Source organism: Anas acuta, chromosome 6 (genome assembly GCF_963932015.1).
Source record: "Anas acuta chromosome 6, bAnaAcu1.1, whole genome shotgun sequence".
Classification (NCBI taxonomy): domain Eukaryota; kingdom Metazoa; phylum Chordata; class Aves; order Anseriformes; family Anatidae; genus Anas; species Anas acuta.
In genome coordinates, this window is record NC_088984.1 from 36471274 (window position 1) to 36484253 (window position 12980).

The 12980-nt window shown below is 37.4% G+C and overlaps 1 long non-coding RNA gene across 1 annotated transcript in view; it reads right to left on the reverse strand.

The window, feature by feature from the left end:
• Window positions 1-12980, reverse strand: part of LOC137858587 (uncharacterized) — a 431320-nt gene that overhangs the window by 265286 nt on the left and 153054 nt on the right. The window contains exon 3 of the long non-coding RNA XR_011097864.1: window positions 11514-11638. This is a non-coding gene — a long non-coding RNA (uncharacterized lncRNA). The remainder of the gene's footprint in view (window positions 1-11513; window positions 11639-12980) is intronic.

Sequence of the window (12980 nt, forward strand, 5' to 3'; positions counted from 1 at the left end):
ATTATTTTTTTTTAATTTAGGTACTCATTCATTAACTTTGTGCTTTTATTTTCTCCCTCTTTTCTGATCTGCTTCCAGCTCGACTAATTTAGCTGTGGTAGAGGATTTCTTTCACTTTTTTTTTTTTTTTTTTAACCTGTGCCACAAGCAATTATAATTTCTCAAACACAAAACTTGAAGGCTTCCTGTAACACCCCTTATGATGAATTTTATTAAAAAGTAAGTTATTAAAGAAGAGATATAATTTCTGAATGTTACGTCTCCTGATAAGTCCCTGCTTTTAAGCCCCTATATTCTTTTGCTACCATAATTAATACACTACTTCAAAGACACACAAAGGACAAATGATTCATGGAGGGCAGTCCTGGTGGTGAGAATTTCAGTAAGATATTTCATCTCGCGGAGTCCAAATATATTACATCTGGTACTAAAGAAACTGTCAGTTCCTAAAATAATTGTCACAGACAGAAGAACAGAATGAATATCCTTCAACAACATGCTGTGCTCTCCATGTCTCTGGAATCATATTCATTTATTGCACCAATTAATATATTTGCTGCCTTTGAAATATGTTTAGATTCGTGGGACAAGCTACACAGCTTTGCATTTAGTGTACTATCAAATTATCTCTCCAGATTATGCAAATACTTAAATGCACTTTAAACACCAGTTCTTAAAAAAAAAGATTTTCCTGCAGTTTATCAAGGCAATAGGAGTGAGATTCTTGGTTGGTGGAAATAAGGGTGAATGTTGGCCTTTTGTCACAAAAACATTGCTTTGCACACTTCCTCGTTATAAATGGTTGAAAAATGATTTATCTATAGCACTTTCTAGTCTCAAAACAAGACTACTCAACTTCTAAATACCAACCCCTTAAATGACAGGTAGTTGGACTTTACAACATATTCAGCTGGAACTGATGCTTTGAGTTGTCTTATAGTGCTACAATACAAGCAAATATTAACACAATACGGAGGAAATGTTCCAAATAGATCTACATTGACCTATTTCCAAAGGAGTTACAGACTTTAAAATAGCTGCCCCTTCTCTATGGGAAAAAAAAAAAAAAAAAAAAAGGCAAACAAAACCAAAAAACAAGCAAATAATAATAATGAAAATAACAAACAAAACACCAACAAACATACAGCATATGTGGAATGGAAAGGCAATCTTATTGTTATTAGCATTAGACTTTAAGCACTTCTTGAACAAGAAGAATATTTTTTCTTTTCTGGTTTTGTAGAATAAGAGTACAAAAAGGTCCAGTCTAGTGATCCTGCGTCTCTTTCTGATAATAGTACTCAAGTGTCCATTATGTCTTTATGCCTCTGTTTATTGAGTATTAAAACCATGGTGTTTATAATTAAGATACAACTGGCAGCTTATGAGAAGATATGAAAACAGGGAAAGAAAAAACATCAATAAATGATTAGGAGAATACATCAAGAGAAATAAAATCAGAAAAATAAACATTGTGTACATCTCTCTAGGCCTCTGAACAAACAATATAAAAATATGTCTTGTTTAGCAGTCTGTGCTACTTGTTGTCATCTGATTTTAAAAATATTCTCCCTGTTGCACTATTGAATAATCAATAAATTCATTTTCTTCATCAGTGGTTGGTTTTCCCTGGCTGTCATAACACAAGGACTTCTCTAAGCAGGACTACTTTTTCATTAGATTTCTCCTAACTGAACAACAGAAAGCTTGTTCGTGGAAAGACAGCCAAAAGGTTTCTATTTATACACAGATAGTTTCAAACAGAGAAACTTGACATAGACCAAGTACTAACAATACTTCTATTTTTTATATTTTTTTTTCTCTCTCATCTTAAAATGAAGTAACATGTAAGTTCACATGTTACTTCAACATTTCAAATTTTAGTTTGCTCTGGTGGTATCATTAGCAGAAGCGGCCAGTTACTGTAAACCCCAAACCAGATATTAAAACCATTTTGCTGATACCATTTGTGAATGGAAGTGCTTACCGCTATGTAAGCCACAGAAACAGAGGGCATACTTCATAACTACTACAAAGCCTGATGCATGAGTTGACTGAGGAGGTTATTAAGAAGGGAAGGAGAAAGAAAGATCGATGACCCTTCTCCTTTCAAGTAGCAGGAAAGAAGTCTCATGAAAGAGTTTTGAGGCTAACCAAACAAACAACAGAGTTCCAATTCTTTTCAGAAGTGTAAAAATACTCCTAACTAAAACAATTCTTCTGTGGAATAGAAGAAAGTTTTTTTTTGCTACATTCCTATTCCTTGTGTATAGTTTTCTGAAAAAAAAAAAATGACTTCTTACAGTAGCATAACTGTAAAGACAGGTTGCTTTCTATATGGGAAAAAAAAGAGGCATTTGGTGTCTCAGCCTCCTTCTGTGGAATGTCTTTTCTGGTCAGCCAGGATTATCAAAAACAGCCATCCACATGCACATCCACATCTTCATGCTGGCAGCTTTCCAGTATTGTCGCTACATTTTTCAGAGCCCTTAATAGTGGAGAGCAGACCAGATCCATGGGTTACTGCCTTGACTGTCCCTTCTCATATACACATATATCTGCTGTAGCAACTACTTTCAGATGTGAGTCTGGAATTTCACTGGTGACTTCATTCTGACTTACATGTATTAACATCTTGATCACCTCCATAGTTAGGTCCTTGAGAGGCTTAAAACTGTATATGAACATACTGTGCATGAAAATATACATAACAAAACAAAACACATGCTCTGCAAGAATGAAACAAGTTTCATTTTAACTCCCGCAGCTAAGATATATAAGACTTGTTGGGGCAAGAATAATTGAATGAAAACAAAAACTCTTTGGTCAGGTCAAAAAAACAATTGCTAGTACTATGAAATTCTTATTCTAACTTTGCATTTATTTATTCTTTTTAATTTTTGAATAGTACTTTTTATATGCTTGTAATAAAAGGAAACACATTAAAATTCATTTCCAAGGGAAAGTCAAAGACTAGAACAACTACATACTCTTGGGATTTGTGGTTTTAATTAGGCTTATAATTTCTGCAATTAAAACAACAGTTATTTCCTTTTTAAGGAATGATTATTATATAGAAACACAGATATTAGATATGAATATGCTAGAAGTAGATGACTTGTATCATCTACTGTTTCTTTAAGGTATAGGCCACTACCAGCCACAACTATGGACAACCTCTGAAATCTTTATATTGTTCTCTTTCTGTCTTTGTGCAAGCAAATTCTGATAAATAAATTTGATTTCTAAATACTTAGTAGAAAATACCATTTGTTCATATTTTACACTACTTCCTTTTTTCATATGATGAAGAAAATGATTTTTATATAAATGTCTCCTGCCCAACTGTTTGCAAATAACTTTAGGTTAATCAGTGGTTCTATTGATAGTGCACAGGGATAAACAGACAGTAGAGCAGCTGAGCAGTAATATTTAATTAGTTACTTTCAGTAATTAAGTCACTAATAATATAACATACAAGATCTATGTAACAAAAAACCATCATGTCAATCAGGTCTATTTTCAATTAATATGTATTTAACACAAAATCATGATTTGATCTGAGTTGTTTCTGAAGTTATCACAAGCAGATAACATGAAAAATTAAAAAAATATATTACTGTACGAGGAAGGCAGATGTAGGAAGCAGCACAGGGGCTGATAGCCTGTGAGCTGCTGTGGCTTCTCATCTGGCTGGAGCCTGACAGAAATGACAATTCTGGACTGCACCTGCTTGTCCTACAGCATCATGAGTGAACAAAGGAAGAACTCTAGAAGGAAGCACTTCTTTGATACTGAAGACATCTCATGTTTTCTTAAGGCTCATATAAAAGCAAATAAAAGAAATAAAATACCCTGATAGGGTGGTTTATCTGCAATGAGCAATCATACAAGAATAATATATGATGAAAGGTGTGTATATGTATATTATTATTATTATTTATTTATTTTTAGTTAGAAGTAGCAAAGTAAGGATCTGTAGCTGATTTAACACAGCATGTCAATAAAACATCAAACAAATGTAGGATGTTAGGGGCATTATATACAACAGAACTACCTAGAAAAGACAGATATCAACCGTTAATATGCCATTGATGGCCATAGGAGATAAATATAAGTTTTAAGATTTAAATGGAAGGACTCATGCAAATGGAACTAAATATGTTCTGATATTCCTTGGAAGAAAAGTGCAGCAGATTTGGGTGGAGTGAGGTTTGATATGTTTAACAGAAACCAAAAAGAGACAATTAAAAGCATGCAGAAATTAAATGCATCACAAATAGCAAGAACCTAGTGAAACTGAAGCTGTCCCAGACTTCAGGGTGAATCCCAGTGTCACTTCTATGGGATTTAGATTCACCATTTCTGTGTCAATATTCTTCTGACACAAAGAGCTGAATGTGGTTCCATTTTTTTTTTTTTTCTAGAGCTGCTGTGCCTCTGAGCAATGTTTTTCACTTTAATTCACAGTCTATGATATATTCCATAATTTTAATAACTCTTCTAGTTTAAACAGAGAATATAGCTGTCAAATTACTATTCAAAAATGCCTAGGAAAGGAAGAAAAAAGCCATTTATATCCTCAGGTGTGGCTCCTTCAGGGAAAATTATTTCTGAGCCTTACTGAGCAGGCAGATTTTGCAACCTTCTGATTGGTTTTCTTCTTACAAATCCAAGTACAGTAACACTGGCTTCTGGCGAGGCACAAAGAACAGAACCCTGTCCTTTAATTTTTGCTAAGTACTTAGCTTTGCTCGAGCAAGAAAAAACAATCAATCAAACAAACAAACAAACAGAAAACTACCAGGGGATGACAAAAAATAAATCTGTGGATTGTGAAAGTGCTTGATGACAAGTGAACCGAGTGCAGAAACACCTTGATTCAGTATGTGCCATGCTGGGAAACTCCCCTTTCTGGAGAACAGAAGCACATCAGCACCGCCAGAGAGCCCCTCCCTGCTGGGAAATTTGGAAGCTAGGCATAAAGGTTCTGTCTCTCTACATGGCAAATTTATATCCGAAATGACAGCTATGACTACACCTTTGAGATAGCTTTCAGGGAAGGAAATAGAGTGCACCTGGGTGTCAGTGCATGAAATAGCATGAGAAATGGATAGCGTTATTAATACAAGGTCCTAAATACTGTAATGGGAAGAAAAATTTACCGTCCATGGATGCATGTTTCACTTTATTAGAAGCTTTATTGCTTCAAGGACGGAAGGAAACTCCCGTTACATATGTTTCAAAGGTGCTTCTCATTGTTCAGCACAACCATGCCCACACAGAAAGGAAGCTGCCTGCTGCTCGGTGAGATGGTTGCCATTTTCATCTTCTTCAAATCCACAAATACATCCAGGGGAGGAACTGCAGGAACAGCTCCTTGCCTGCAGTATCACCTTTTGATTATGTTTCACTCAAAAAAAGGCATTTTCTGCATGAATTTTTAACTGACATGACAGCTATTTTGGCTAAAATAGATATGAACTTGTTAATTCAGCATGGAGCTCTCATTTTAACCTGTGTCAGGACTTTTAAGAGGGAAAAAGAAGCCAGTGTTGGAATGAGATATCTTCATAAAAGCATGTAACAAAATCCAAAGCTAGCTTAAAGGAAAAGATACAAGTACAGGAAGATGCTGCTGCTAAGCTGGATCAGATGGAAGACTTCAGAAGGTACACTGTGAGGAATGTGTTCTGCCACCTAAGTCCAAGAATGCACAAAATTCATCAAACGGCTATAAAAATCTTCAGTGAATTATAAAAAGCTACCAGATGGAAAAGGCTAGATGAGAAAGGGCTGAGTTACTTAAGAGCACAGTGACTTCAAAGGAAGGAACAGCAGGAACCAAGGTGAAATTTTAAAATAAAAATAAATTTCTGAAGATGAGAAGATGAACTTTTGTTCCAAATTAATATATATGTGTGTATATATATATAATAATAAAGGAAAGATATTATGGTGCTGAGAACTTTAGAGGCAAAACTAAAATAGACCACAGTTTATGCAGGCACGAAGGAAGGAAATTATTATCTGTGCCAGATGGCCAATAGAAGGTCTCTCTCTACATCCTAGATATGAGATGCAACGAGTGAGTAGGCCTCGTGCAGTCTGGCAGGAGTGAAGCCAGCCCGTGCAGGACCTGCTGCCTGTGATGGCCCTGAGCACCACACCTCACTTCTGCGCAGAAGCAGTTTTCTAGCAGAGCCCCTCAAAACGCTGCCAGCAAACAGCAAAGGGGCAGGAATCGCCCCTGCCCCAACTGTGCAGGCATCCCTCTCCAGCTTGCCCTTTTTTAAAGTGATTTTCCACTGGGCGGTTCTCCGCAGGCGTATTACTAACGTTATTTTCACCACTATTTTGGGAACGGGGGAAGGTTCTTTGGAGTTGGAGCACTGGGGCTGTGCCAGGGATCCACCAGGCACCCGATTGAGGCTGCCAATTGACTGCAAAATTCAGCCAAAACAAATGCATCAGAAGCTGCACTCCGGCACCGCTGCCTTCTTGCTGCTTTCCCTCCAAGCCAGGTGACTTTTTTTGCCTTGCAGACACCCACGGGGTACGGATTGGGCTCAAGAGGGTACTCACACGTTTCCCTGTGTATCTCCCACAGCATTATGAGCTCCCCTGCTTTACAGCAGCATGGGACAGGGCTTTTTATTTCAAATGTGCACCAGATAAAAGTAAAAAGGTCACTCTTTGAAGTGAGTTCACAACAGCAATAGAAAAGGAGGTAAACTGAAGACTTGCACTTTCTAGCAATTTCTAACTCGGCTGTGTATTTTGTAGTAACAGCCCATTTTCTTTAAGAGTATTAAAATCCTATACCGGTCTCTTACTTGTCCACTTCACTTAGAAAACAACAACAAAACAAACCAAGAACTGCAGGATAACCATGTGGATTTCCAGCAATACAACACACAACAGCTCCAAAATGATACAAAGGCATGCATCTGGTACTGAGTACCAGTGCTTGAAAAGTTTAGTCTGAAAAGTAAATCCACAGAGCATTCTACATAAGAAATATGGATTACTCTGTTTACATCAAAAGGACAGCTGATTTTGAACTCGGTACACTAGAATTATCAAATATTGCAGATAACATGAAAGGAGTTATTTGCTCAGGTATGCCACAGTGTGCCACAGCAGATATTTTACTCTGTAAACACTGGGAGATCTGGACCTTGCAGATGGGAGGACATGCTACTCGTGAGGGGAAAATCTCTCTTAAATTACCGTTTAAATGAGTTGTGGCAATAATCTCCTGCATGTTAAACCTGTGCTTTAGGTAGGTCTTGATATTTTCCTCACTAGTATTAAACATCCGTACCCTTTTGCACAGTTTAACCATTTGATTATCAATCCTCTCATCTGCTATGGCTGGTGAATGCAGTTGTTAACAGCCCACGATGCAGGATCGTGAAATCTGTCTAAAAGGGGCAATCAAATCTCTGTCTTACTCCAGGGTTTGGTTGTCTGCCTGCAGCCTTGGGGGCCCTGCAGGCTGCTGCTTCTGCTCCAGTTACTCAGGGAAAGCTCTGCAGGAGAGGTGAGGCTTGCAGGCCAACCCAATAAAGACAGGGCTTTTACTTTTTTAAATCTGCCTTTGTGGGGAGGGAACAGGGATCCTGATACATTAATGGTATCACAGGATTGCTCTCACACAGTACATTTACCGTAACACAATTTCTACCATGCCTGGTAGCTCCATTAAGAACTCGAAAACAATATTGCATGTGTATTTCTTCTTTCACTGTGAGCCAGTTCTTTCACAAGCACTATACCCCAAGCCATCTGACATAGACAGATCTCCCAGATGTGAACAGGACCTAATGTGGCCTTTTCTGCTTAATACAACAGGTTTGTAACTACAGAAAAGCAAAGTTCTCATATTAGAGGCTTTAACATCCCAATGTGAATTAACTTTATGCAGAAGCTAATATGCTCAAGTAAGACAGAAATTACTGTATTGCACTGAGCTAGTGAAAAGGGAATGCTGGGGCAGAAATATATTTCAACTTTATGTACTTAGCAGGAAAAAAAAAAGTGAAAATAAAACAATTTTCTCACAGATTTACTCTAGACACCTGTCTTTGAAGTAATAGGAGAAGAATCTGGCAGAAATGACAGGTTCCCTAGGTCAAGGTAAATAAATTGTTCAAATGAAAGAGGGAAGAACTGACAGAAGCTCCAAGGCAAACAAGTTTACTTTAGAAACAATTTTTATAAGCTTATAGACAGATTGGGGCTATTAAAACCAATAAAAAACTTTAAGGAGACAAAAACGAAGACAGTGAGTTTTCTGTGATTGTTCCATCTTTGAACCATCTTTAATTGTTACAAATCCTGCACCAAAGTCCTGAGACACAGAAACCAACAGCAGAATTCCCAAGAGATTCAACAAACCAGGATTTCTGTTTAGACAATGCACTGAATAATTAATAAAAATGAAAGGGGTAGGCATTACGGAATTCACAGGAAAAGTAATTTAAGTAGTGCTGCTGAATACTTGAATCACTCTTCTTACATACAATTTAGGTATTTTAGCATATTTTAGTATATTTTTTACTTTGTACATTAACAACAGCTAACTACCATCAGCCGTCTTGTGTTGCACACTAGAAAAAAACAAACCATGTCTCAGTGTTCCTATATATATACATATTTTTTAACGTGTAAGCATTTAATTGAGACATATGGCAGGGTACATACCTGAGAACACTGTGTAGGTAATAGTAAAAATGCTGTGGTCACACTTCCAACATTAAGAAATTCTGCTTGACTTGCATCTTAGGCAACACCACTACCACCAGCTAGATAGGTAATTCAAGGGTACAAATTAACCATATCACTGCAGTATTTCCAACTTACATTCATGTTATTAAGAGGAATGATTTAGTACAGCTGTGGCAATGAAGCTTGTGAGGGGTCTGGAGAACAAGTCTTACGAGGAGCAGCTGAGGGAGCTGGGCTTATTCAGCCTGGAGAAGAGGAGGCTCAGGGGAGACCTTATTGCTCTCTACAGGTACCTTAAAGGAGGCTGTAGAGAGGTGGGGGTTGGTCTGTTCTCCCATGTGCCTCATGACAGGACAGGAATGAGCTAAAGTTGTCCCAGGGGAGGCTTAGGTTGGATATTAGGAAAAACTTCTTTACCAAAAGGGTTGTTAGGTATTGGAATGCGCTGCCCAGGGAAGTGGTGGAGTCACCATCCGTGGAGGTCTTTAAAAGACATTTAGATGTAGAGCTTAGGGATATGGTTTAGTGGAGGACTGGTTAGCGTTAGGTCAGAGGTTGGACTCGGTGATCTTGGAGGTCTCTCCTCTCTCCCAACCCAGACGATTCTGTGATTGCAAATAAAAACTAACATGGCTGTGTGGAATCAGAGGAAAATGTATGTTTGACATAGTTTCCCATATGCACAAGCAAGGAAAAACTGAAGACCCAAAAACAACTCTGCAACTTTATTCACAGCACTTGAAGAGACAATGATCCCTGTAGGCTGACTGGAAAATTCAAGCTGTGTCTGGTTGCTCTATATCTTACCCAGAGAAATCCTACCTCCTGTCTCTGATTCCTTCTGAGGGATGGGGAAAGGGCTTGGTCCTAGGGAGACAAGTTCAACTGCTTCCTTACTGTATGTTTTCACAGGCATCGGCTTTGGCTCCTGAATGGGCAATATGCTTGACTGGTTTCAGTTTTCATTTTTTCTCCTTCAAATACACTGTTTTCACAGATTTCCACAAATAACAGTAAAAGACACCTTAGTCTGTCTTCTGAGCAGACTTGTAACTGAACAGATACTCAGAAATTAAAGCGATGAAAATTTGAGATACAGAACAGGGGTGGAAATCTTCCAGCTCACTGGGGAGGAAAAAGCCCCCAGATCTCCCAAAAGCTGCACTGTGCACCAATACCGGCAGGAGCTGGTGGGAAAGCCACTAAGCTCAACTGTATGAAGCAGCCAATATGCCACATCAGGTGTTTTCCTCACTGCAGAATAGGGCAGGGAGAGTGCTGTAAGCGGGTTTCCCGCAAGCCCGATTAATCATTACTACTGGAACAACTGTTAGCAGCACGCCCTAACAGAAGCTGTACATGAAGTAGCCTGGCAGGTAGCAAAAGTATGCACCCTGATCACAGCAAAGAGCTAAGGAAAGTCAAAGAGCATCCTTCCAATTACACGCATGGAGCAGAGTGGCCACTGGGTTGTGTATGTGAGAAACGTAGCCAACACAGTATACTAATTGGAGTTGGCCTGCAGAAAAGCAAGCTGGTTTTTATTCAGCTAAATTATCACTCAAGGAGTAATAAGTAAAATCAAATTCCTTTCTAATTCATTTGGCACCTGTTTCTGTCTGGTTTTGAATACCCTAAGTGGTTTCTACATTGTTCTGTTATCTCCATCACTGCAATTTCAGACTGTTCAAACAAGCTTTGAACTTTTGGTGCTATGAAGTTGTTTACCTTAAGCCAAATTGCTAAAAGCCCTAAATGACTGTCAACCACTAGAAAGGCTCTAGAAAGCCTATAATATTATAAAATTACCACAGTGTCTCTCTGGAAAGGTTTGTTTGTTACTGTTTCAATTTTATATACTGTGAAAAATGAGGCACCTCAATGTTGCGTGCAATACGAGGAATGATTATCGTTTTAATTAATAGAACGAGTACATACTGATCTAAACTGTTGGTTACAAAACTGCACTCTGAAGAAATACACATTCAGAAAGTTTTACTGCCTATAAATTGTTTTTTTTTTTGTATTTTTTTTTTAGTATGCTAGCAGAGATTTGCATCACTTTGTATAGTCTATTTTTCAAGCTGTAAATTAGTGAGTATACAATATGTGTTCCAAATATGAACAGGTGGGACCATAAGGTATAGTGAATTCCATGTACATGAGGAAGCTATGGTTCTTCAACAAAATGAAGAGACAGATAAAGGCTCCAATAATTCACTGGTCTTAATACACGCCCAGAAATTCAACCAGAAGTGGACCTGAAACTATCTGCCTTTATTAACAACAGTCAATATGGATTTAAATATGGATGCTTGAATTTAGCTTAGTATACTTGAGACGTTTACATTAAGTGTACTCATTCATTCTAAAGAAGGGCATCAGAACTGGTCTATCACTGGTCTTCTTTTATTATTATTATTATTATTATTATTATTATTATTATTATTATTATTATTATTATTATTATTATTATTATATTTTTTTTTTATTTGTAGTTGTTTTTTAACTGCTATATCCCAAATCCTGCTATTAAGATTGAATTAGCTCAGGATGAAGACTTCTACTCCCAAACCATATGTGCCATGAATGTGATGTTTCCACCTATGGGTACGTTAGACATGCCTGTTTCTATAAAAAACTGTCACCTACTGAAACAGGCTGGAGACTTTCTGTACTAAAAATGTTTGGCATTAGGAGCAGAAAAAACAAAACTTTAAAGAATGTTTTTCAAAATCAGTGTTTGGTAAAATTTTGCACCACAAATAAGCTTTACTCACCAGTATTTCACTTCCTTTCCTTCTTAAGTGTAAGGCAATTCTTCCATAAACTGTCTCCTGGTTGCACTGGTCAAAGGGCCAAGGGAGTATATACAGGACTGCAGCATGCTTTATGACATATGCATCTGAAAACAGAGATTCCTCTACTGAAAAAAATGTCCTTCCATCCACATTCTTCTATAAAATGCCATATACTTATATTTGAACAATATAAAGCATAGTAATTAAACCCGAAAGAATAGTGTACAAATACCAGCGAGTAGCTGTTAGGATACTAGCTTATGCAAAAGCTCGCTGTGTTTGAAAGCATTTCAACAAAGAGCTTTTATAAACGATGGAGATCCTTCTTGTTTTATACTGCATTGTTCCATGGGAGAAATCAATATTATATGTCTTCTGTCACAGGCAGTATTGTCATGTCCATGGTGCAACAAGCGATATGTGCCCCTTGTCACAGACTTGCCACAATGCTGAGGGAACTGAAGCCACCTCATCTCCTCTTAGGAATACAGCTGCTGCACCCACTGTTCAAGTGCAATAAGCAATTCCTCCACCATGAGACCTTCCCAAATTAAAAGGTCTGAGCATTTCCATTTCCATTCTTCATGGCTTTGCATTGAAAAGCCACAGCAGCACAAAAATGTAATCACAAGCAGAGTCCTACAAAAGGGACTCACTGGCTCTTGAAGAGAGAGTCACAACAGCGAGAGAAAAGACCTGAACAGGTTTAGAGATACCATTGGTTTGTGACTTGGGTGTTTCTGTGATATAAATTCTCTTTTTTGCTGTGTATCTTTAACTTGTATCCAACACCCACAGGAGAAAGCCTGATCTTTGTTCATTACTGCTCATTATCAGTCATTTAACACGAGTATGAAATTCATTAAAACAGTAAAGATTTTTGTTTAGAAATACATTAATCAATATTACTTTTAAAATTGCCATTAACCTCTTCAATCATTTAAATATTAAAGCAGGAGGATACCAACAACTTTATCAATGCACAGGTATTTCTGATGCCTATGTAAATAACTGTCCAAAAAATAAAAAAAGGCAATAAGCAAAAATTGGACAATGTAGTAACTGTTTTATCCCAGGTTTTTGGAAGTAAGAAAGCATAATGAGGAAGACATGGTAATATTTCAGATTAGAACTATTTCTTCCACAAAAGCCTTGATTTTAAACTTGTTTTGTACATGACATTGCAGAGAACTTGAAGTTCAATAAAGGAAAATGCATGCACTTGGGAGCATTTTCTTAATTGGACTCTTGAACTGAAAACTCAGATGTATTTCTGGTAGATGAAATGCTTCATATTAAATGTCAAGATGTAGTAAAGAAGTGACACTTAAAATGAACTGAAAAAAGAAGCAAAATGGAGGAAATTTTAGGCACTGTTTATTAGCTGAGGATATTCTGTGCATGAAGTGACTCACATTTTTAAATTAATTTCTATCTATACAGGGT